The sequence below is a fragment of the Perca fluviatilis genome, chromosome 8 (genome assembly GCF_010015445.1).
Source record: "Perca fluviatilis chromosome 8, GENO_Pfluv_1.0, whole genome shotgun sequence".
Lineage (NCBI taxonomy): Eukaryota > Metazoa > Chordata > Actinopteri > Perciformes > Percidae > Perca > Perca fluviatilis.
Genome location: NC_053119.1, coordinates 4,777,997 through 4,785,549, shown reverse-complemented (window position 1 = coordinate 4,785,549; position 7,553 = coordinate 4,777,997).

The following is a 7,553-nucleotide window of genomic DNA, read 5'->3' as shown; positions in this document are numbered from 1 at the left end:
GTGTTCTCTCAATGAGCTTCATGAGGTAGTCACCTGAAATGGTTTTACCTTCACAGGTGTGCTTTGTCAGGGTTAATTAGTGGAAGTGTTTCCCTTATTAATAAAAAAGCAAAGGGTGGCTACTTTGAAGAATCTAAAATATAAGACATGTTTTCAGTTATTTCACACTTTTTTGTTAAGTACATAATTCCATATGTGTTCATTCATAGTTTTGATGCCTTCAGTGAGAATCTACAATGTAAATAGTCATGAAAATAAAGAAACACATTGAATGAGAAGGTGTGTCCAAACTTTTGGCCTGTACTGTATGTGTATATATATATATATATATATATATATATGGTTTAATTAAAAAAACATCACATTTTCTTGAGGAAGGACGCCTTTGTTTGAATGCTTTCAGTAATTATTTGATAAAACTGAAACTTAATACGCAGTCAAAATAAATGAATACAAAAAAATAAAATTTGCTTCCTGAAGTCTAAACATAATAAGCGTTTGTTTGCAGATGTTGCAGACTGCTTACGGGGCTGTAGCGGAGACAAAGTGGTGCACTTTTCTTTTCTTCTCTCACTTTACTGGCTATCGGTTAAATAAAACACAGATAATCTGCAAATTAACGAAAATCAGCCAGGCCGATTATTGGTTGATCCCTACAACAAAGCAATCCGATTAGCTAACCAGAAATGTCTGGAGGTCCACCCATCAATCAGCAGGTGTGGAAGGCTGCTTCTCGACCCCTGCTGCAGCCACAGTCGGCTACAGGCTGCTGCCTTGCTCAGAGGCTCTCTGGCGCCGTTGCTCTCTTAACTGCGAGGGAGCGGTGCAAACTGGCAGCAGCGCGTCGTCTGTTGACACTCTGCTGGCGAACGTCTCCCAGCTGGATGCTATAACGAGGTGCCGAGAGGCAGACGGCGCAGAGAACTACTTCTCCCAGCAGCCACCGGGAAAAAACAAACCACACACACACACGTGGGACAGAAAACGGTCCGCTGAGAGGTCCATCTCTGAGAGCAGAGCAGGTCAGTATCCTCCCTTCTTCTAGTTTGTTTCTTCAAGACGATGTCCTTCCAGGAATTCGCAACCTTTATCTGGGATTTTTTACATATTGTGATATTCTGCGATATGTTTTCCATCTTTAAACGACGTCCCCAAAGGACAACATCTGTTTAATCTAAAAAGACACACTTTCTCCGTTTGTTCATCTCACTTCAATTGTATTGCTGCAAAATGGGATTGCCACAGCGACCAAGTGACCAACACATGGGTAATAAAAGAGCGCTGCTCGGCTTCCGTGTGTCGATACGGTATTGCAACGGAAAATATTGCGATGCCATGCATCGTTTTTGTTTTTTTACCAACCCTACTTTGTTCGTTTCCAGCCTTGGGACATTTGTTGCATGCCCTGCCTCTCTGTCTCTCTCTCTATCTCATTTCCAGTCTCTCTCTATACGGTCAAATACAGGCAAAAATGTCCCAAAAAATAATCTTAAAAAAAGGTCCAGTGTGTGGGAATTTCTCCCATCTAGCGTTGAGATCAGATATCGCAATCAGCTCTCTCGTCTGCCCCAGTTCATGCGAATGAAAATGTAAAATTTCAAGCCAATAGGAATACTTAGAATTGATGGTGGTGGTAAATATTCATGAAAAAGGAACAAGTTTGTGAACGGGGCAACACAGATTTAGATAATGAACTAAACAAAGACTTCACTCGCCTACTAAATAGCAAAATAAAGTTCTGAGATCAATCCAGCTGTGACCTTTTTAACGATGTTGTTCCCAAGGCCTCGCTAGATTCCTAAAAAGATCTCATTTAGAGAAGCCTCCTGTTAGAAGCTGTTTCTCTGAGCGTGTCCATTGGAGGAATTCCAACACGCTTATCAGCGACGCAGGCTGACAGCAAACGCGATAACAAGTGCACATTTTTTACTGCTCAGTCGAGTCCTGTGGGGCCACGCGCCCAGCGCAGCAGAGACACTTTAAGGGCTCGCCGAGAACGCCGAGAACAAACGGAGCAGGAAGTCCTGCCCTCTGGGGACGCTGGCCCGAACCTGTCCCATAATTACCGTCCTCCATGTTACTCTGCCAACCGCTCGCAAACGGTATGCAAACAACTCTGCGGCCATCTCGCGTTTCAAAGTCAAGTCCTCGGCACCAGCTGTAGAGTGGGACGCCGATTTTTTGTATTTAACCACCTAATGCTGAAAGGAGAGCAGCCAGCGAGCGAGAGAGAGAGAGAGAGAGAGAGAGAGAGAGAGAGAGAGAGAGAGAGAGAGAGGACCAAGACAGAGGAACGAGCATGTTTGATAAACTGCAGATGTGCTGCAGGATAAGACCAAGCTGCTGACAGCCTCTCTGAGCATTCACAGCCTGCACAGCAAGGACATGTTCAACTTCATACAAGTGCTCAGCATGAGTTTAGGAACCCATGCTAAAGTTGACTAAAAAGAGGAATAAAAAAGGCCTTGATTAAAAAAAAAACTGGAAAAATCCAACCTTTAAGGACACCAATTTTCTTTGTGAATGAATAATGTATCGTAAATAAATAAATGTATGTAATGGGCTACTTTCCATAAAATCATCTCTCAATGCAAATCAAACCAGCTATTAGGCTAACTGAAATAAAACCATGACAATCTGTAGGTATGGTGAAGGGTATGTGATGATGTGGGGGTATGGTGAAGGGTATGTGATGATGTGGGGGTATGGTGAAGGGTATGTGATGATGTGGGGGGGGCTATTTTAATCCCAAAGGCCAAGGGAACTTTATCAGGATGCATAGTATCCTGGATCTCACTTATGCCCCCTGTATTTTAAGAAAGAACTTTTATTTATTTATGATACATTATTCATTCACAAAGAAAATTGGTGTCCTTAAAGGTTGGATTTTTCCTCATTTTTTTAATTAAGGCATTAAGATCAATTTCCAAAAGATGATTTTTGTATTCCTCTTTTAAGTCAACTTTAGCATGGGTGTATTCACTTATGCTGAGCATACTTGTATTTTAAATAACACACAGGTTTCCCGCCACCATTGTAAGGTTTAGGTGCAGCACCTAAACCAAATGAATGTAACTAAAAGACTTTTCTCAGGTCTAATGACTGCAGTTGGACTTCTTTAGAGTGTTATTTGTTATCTGCTCTTGCTTTTCCAACGTTTTAGACCCAGATATGGTGATAATAAAGGCCCAAAACGATGTGGAAAACCCCTTACAAATGACCAAAAGAGACACACACATGACTACAAAGAGACACAAAAAAATCCCCAAAGAGACATAAAATGTATGGGGACTAGGGCTGCTCCCTCTTAGTCGATTAGTCGACTAATCGGTCGTTTTGGTCTTAGTCAACTTAGATCTCTTTACTCCATTAGTCATGTCTGATGCTGTTTTCATGCTGAATGACTTATTTCCAAGAAACGTACGAGCTCATCTCTGGTAAACACAAGAATTAAAGTGGTGCTTTTAGCAGGAATCTTTGCGGAGAAACTCAGATTTACAGATCTGTCGATTAAATCAACTCATCGATTAGTCGGTACGATTGAATGAGTGTTAGTCGACGAAGAATTTCTTCAATCGAGCACAGCCCTAATGGGGAAATAGCATTTTTTTTATTATTTAAAAACGTAACAACTTCTTCAGGAAGGACTCCTAAACCCCCCCTGCCCAATACTCGCACCTTAGTCTTCCACAAGCTGTGGGAAAAACCTGGTAGATTTTTATTATCGGACCGAATGGCTCAAATTCTGAAACAAGTCAATTTGTGGGGGATTATAAACTTAGGCCAAGAACGTCCATGGTTTCCCCCACCTCTACGGTTTAGGCTCAGCCCCCAAGCCTGTTTTGTGGACCAACTACGCCAAATGAATGTAAAATCAATATAATAATAATAATAATAATAATAATACATTTTATTTAGCGGATGCTTTTCTAAATACACAAGGACATCTTACATGTTTAAAAGGGCATAAAAGAAGGAAATAGATTAAAATACGTTTAGCCTCATAGTAATACATTTTACAAAATAGACATCTGAAAATGCTAAAAAAAAAAAACACAAAAGCAGTAAAAAAAAAAGTGTTGGGAGGGTTTCTATGGCGATTTAGTACTACGAAGATTTGACTGAAAGAGACAATTATATTATTAATCGCAGTTCTGGGTTCATATTAGGGCTGAACGATTTTTGAAAATAATCTAATTGCGATTTTTTCCCCAAATATTGCGATTGCGATTCGATATTCGATTATTTTTTTAAGCTCTTTGTCTTCTGTATTATTCAACAAAGACAAACAATAAATCATTGTATAGTATGAACAACACACAATTACACACTAGACAGTTAAATAAGTAAAAACACATACATACATACATACATATACATATATATATATATATATATATATATATATATATATATATATATATATATATATATATACATACACACACACACACATATATTTTTTTACAGTGCACAGAGAGGAGCTGCCTCCAGCCCCTCCCCCTCGTGAAGTTGCGTGCCGACACCATCAACACTGCACTTGCTCAGAGAGGCTATCGTTACGTTAGTTGCTGTGGTCTTGCCGTGGGATTAACTGTACTAATAAAACCGTTGAAACACCGCGGCCACGCTGCTGTGAAAGCTCCCCAAACCGTCATTTATCAGTCTGATTGTTACCCCTCTCAGTGGCAGCTCCTCCACCCATATCTTTATATCTTTATAACGGAGCTAACCGCTAACCGGAGCTAACCGCTAATCAGAGCTAGCTCGTTGCCAACCGAGCCTTCAGTTCTGCGTGCCTGTATCCATTAACTGCATGTATGGACTCGAGCCCAAACAAAACCCTTCATTTTATTAAAATGGCTGTAAAAGTTTTAAACTTCAACTCAGAATTGTTTGAATGACAGAGATCAGCTCAAGGTACAGTGTAGCGTTAGCGTGCTAAGTTGATGCTTTCTCTGCGTAGTGCAGACTGATTTGCTCTTGCGAGTCATCAAATCGAGACCAAATCGCAGCCTTTGCGATTAGGAAATCGCGTTTTAACATATCGCGATATTATCGCAAATGCAATTAATCGTTCAGCCCTAGTTCATATGCATTTTAACCAATACTTTTCCATGACTTTTTGGCTAAATTTTTGGCAAATTTCCATGACTATATATTCCTGAAAATGTCAGTCGACATTATACAATAAGAATACTAATCAGTGTTATTGTCTATTGTATATATACACATCTTATTATGCTGTGTTAAAAAAAAAAATTCCATGACTTTTCCAAAACCTTTCCAGGCCTGGAATTAGCATTTTTCATATTCCATAACTTTTCCAGGTTTTTTCAAAACGTATGAACCCTGGCAGTTATTTCTGAGACAATTTAATTGTACAGCAACATTTAGAATTAAACTTACAGCTCAAACGTGTGTGTGTTGCGTTTACTGGCTGCTCAGACCTTGACTTTGGTGCTTTTCTCTCGCAGTAACCTTAGCCTGGCTGACCGCCCCCCCCCCAGCCCCCACCTCCGCCCTTTGTCCTCGCTGACCCTCTCACCGGAGCAGCGCTGAATTTACATTCTTCACCAATCCTTTAAGCTCGGCGACCAAGACGCTCTCATCCCCTGATCAAAACAGACCTGTTGACACGTCCAGCCGAGGAGCTCCTCGGCTCCTCTGATTGGCTCGCGGAGAGGAAAAAGATGTCGTACGGAAGGGAGGACGACAGTCAGGAAAGAGGAAAAAAAGAGCCGTCTCGCTAATCCTTGAGGTTGTCGTTGACTGCCGGCCGCCGTGACAAGTACAGCTTCGTTAGGAAGGGATAAGCAGAGGCGAGATGGTGGGGGGGGTCAGAAGAGGTCAGAGAGGATGTGTGGAGAACAAAACACCTGCAGTGCGTAGGACCAGAAACACCCAGCAACGTGCTCCTAAAAAAAAGGAGGAAAAACTCAGACGCTACTTGTCAGTTTGGCAGAATTATACTTTACTTCAGGGGTCCTCAACGTTTTTTAAACCAAGGACCCCTTAACTGAAAGAGAGACAGAGGAGGGACCCCCTACTACATATATTGTATAAAATAAAGTTGCATATGCATTTTTAGTGCATAGAATACTAAGCTATTAAAATAATAACTGTGGGAATGATTTTATAAATCATGTTTAAATGTTAAACATACATGTGGCACAGTGACGCCTTAGGATGAACTGTATCTGGGGAGGGCTACCTTAGAGACTACCTTACCTATGGGCCAGTGAGCCTATCATCAGTGGGGATTTATATTTCCCAATAATATAATATGTTGGATTCATGTTAAAACATTTTAACTTGAAAACAATGTTCAAAAATTAACTATAATTTGGTGGCCCTCCCCAGCAGTGACTTTGAGGACCCCCTAGGGGTCCCAGACCACCTGTAGAAGACCTCTGCTTTACTTGAACAAAAATGTCAGTGATTATCAGCGTTTCTAGTGACCGCTCAGTGTGCGGCCCTGCTTTATTTGAGCGTGCGGGATAAAAATTAGGGATGCACCAAAATGAAAATTCTTGGCCGAAACCGAAAACCGAAAAAGAGGAAACCAAGCCCGAAAACCGAAAGAAATTATGCCAATTATTAGTACCATTGCATTTTTGGCTATGACTGTGTACTAACTTTACTAAAATCAAGGCATTACAATTGTATAAATTAATATTAAAGTTTCAAAGAATAAATAAATTACAAATTATGCAAATATTTATTTAGCACATTGCAACAATGCACAGTATAAAATAAAATTCAAACTTAAAGTGATGGTTCGGAGTAATTCACCCTAGGGTCCTTTGCACCATGACCTCGAGCCAAACACCCCCCCAGAAGCTCTTTTCACCTGGGTCGAACATTGGGAGAGTTAGCTAGAGTAGCGTTAGCCGCTGAGTAGCTTAGCGCAGAGGCTAATGGACCCACATTTGTATCTCGTAAATAACCCCACTAATAATGCCCAAAATGATACCAAACTTCTACACTAGTACAAATAGGTTATGTACTCATAAAACGATGGATTGCAAAGTTTGTAAGTACACCAGAAGTTTATGAACACTTGCCTGCTGGCTTCAGCTCTCTGCTGCTGCTGCTGCTACCTGCAGTGGAGGGTGGTTAGGGTTAAATTACTATACGAAGATGTTAGGAAAAAAACACACAACACCCACAAAAGAGACACCAAAATATTTATTAATTTAATGATTAAATAAGGTAATGTCTCCAAACTTACCTCAATTATAAGTTGTCTCCTGCTAGTTATACTACAGCACTTGCTTAAAAAAAAAAAGTTAAATTAATAAATATTTTTGTTGTATCTCTTTTCGGTGTTGTAATTTGTGCAATGATGATGCTGGTTGTATTATTTGCAACAGCTTTCATTGCAAATGAGGCATACATGACGAGTGCATAGCCTGCTTATCAGTCCATTCATCATTAAAGCTGGGCTTTTGGCCTTTGGCTTTTCCACGTCAACTTTTCCCTTCAGCCTCTTGGACAGTGACATGTTTACCTGACAACAGTCTCTCTTTCTGCAAGCATTTTCCACCAAT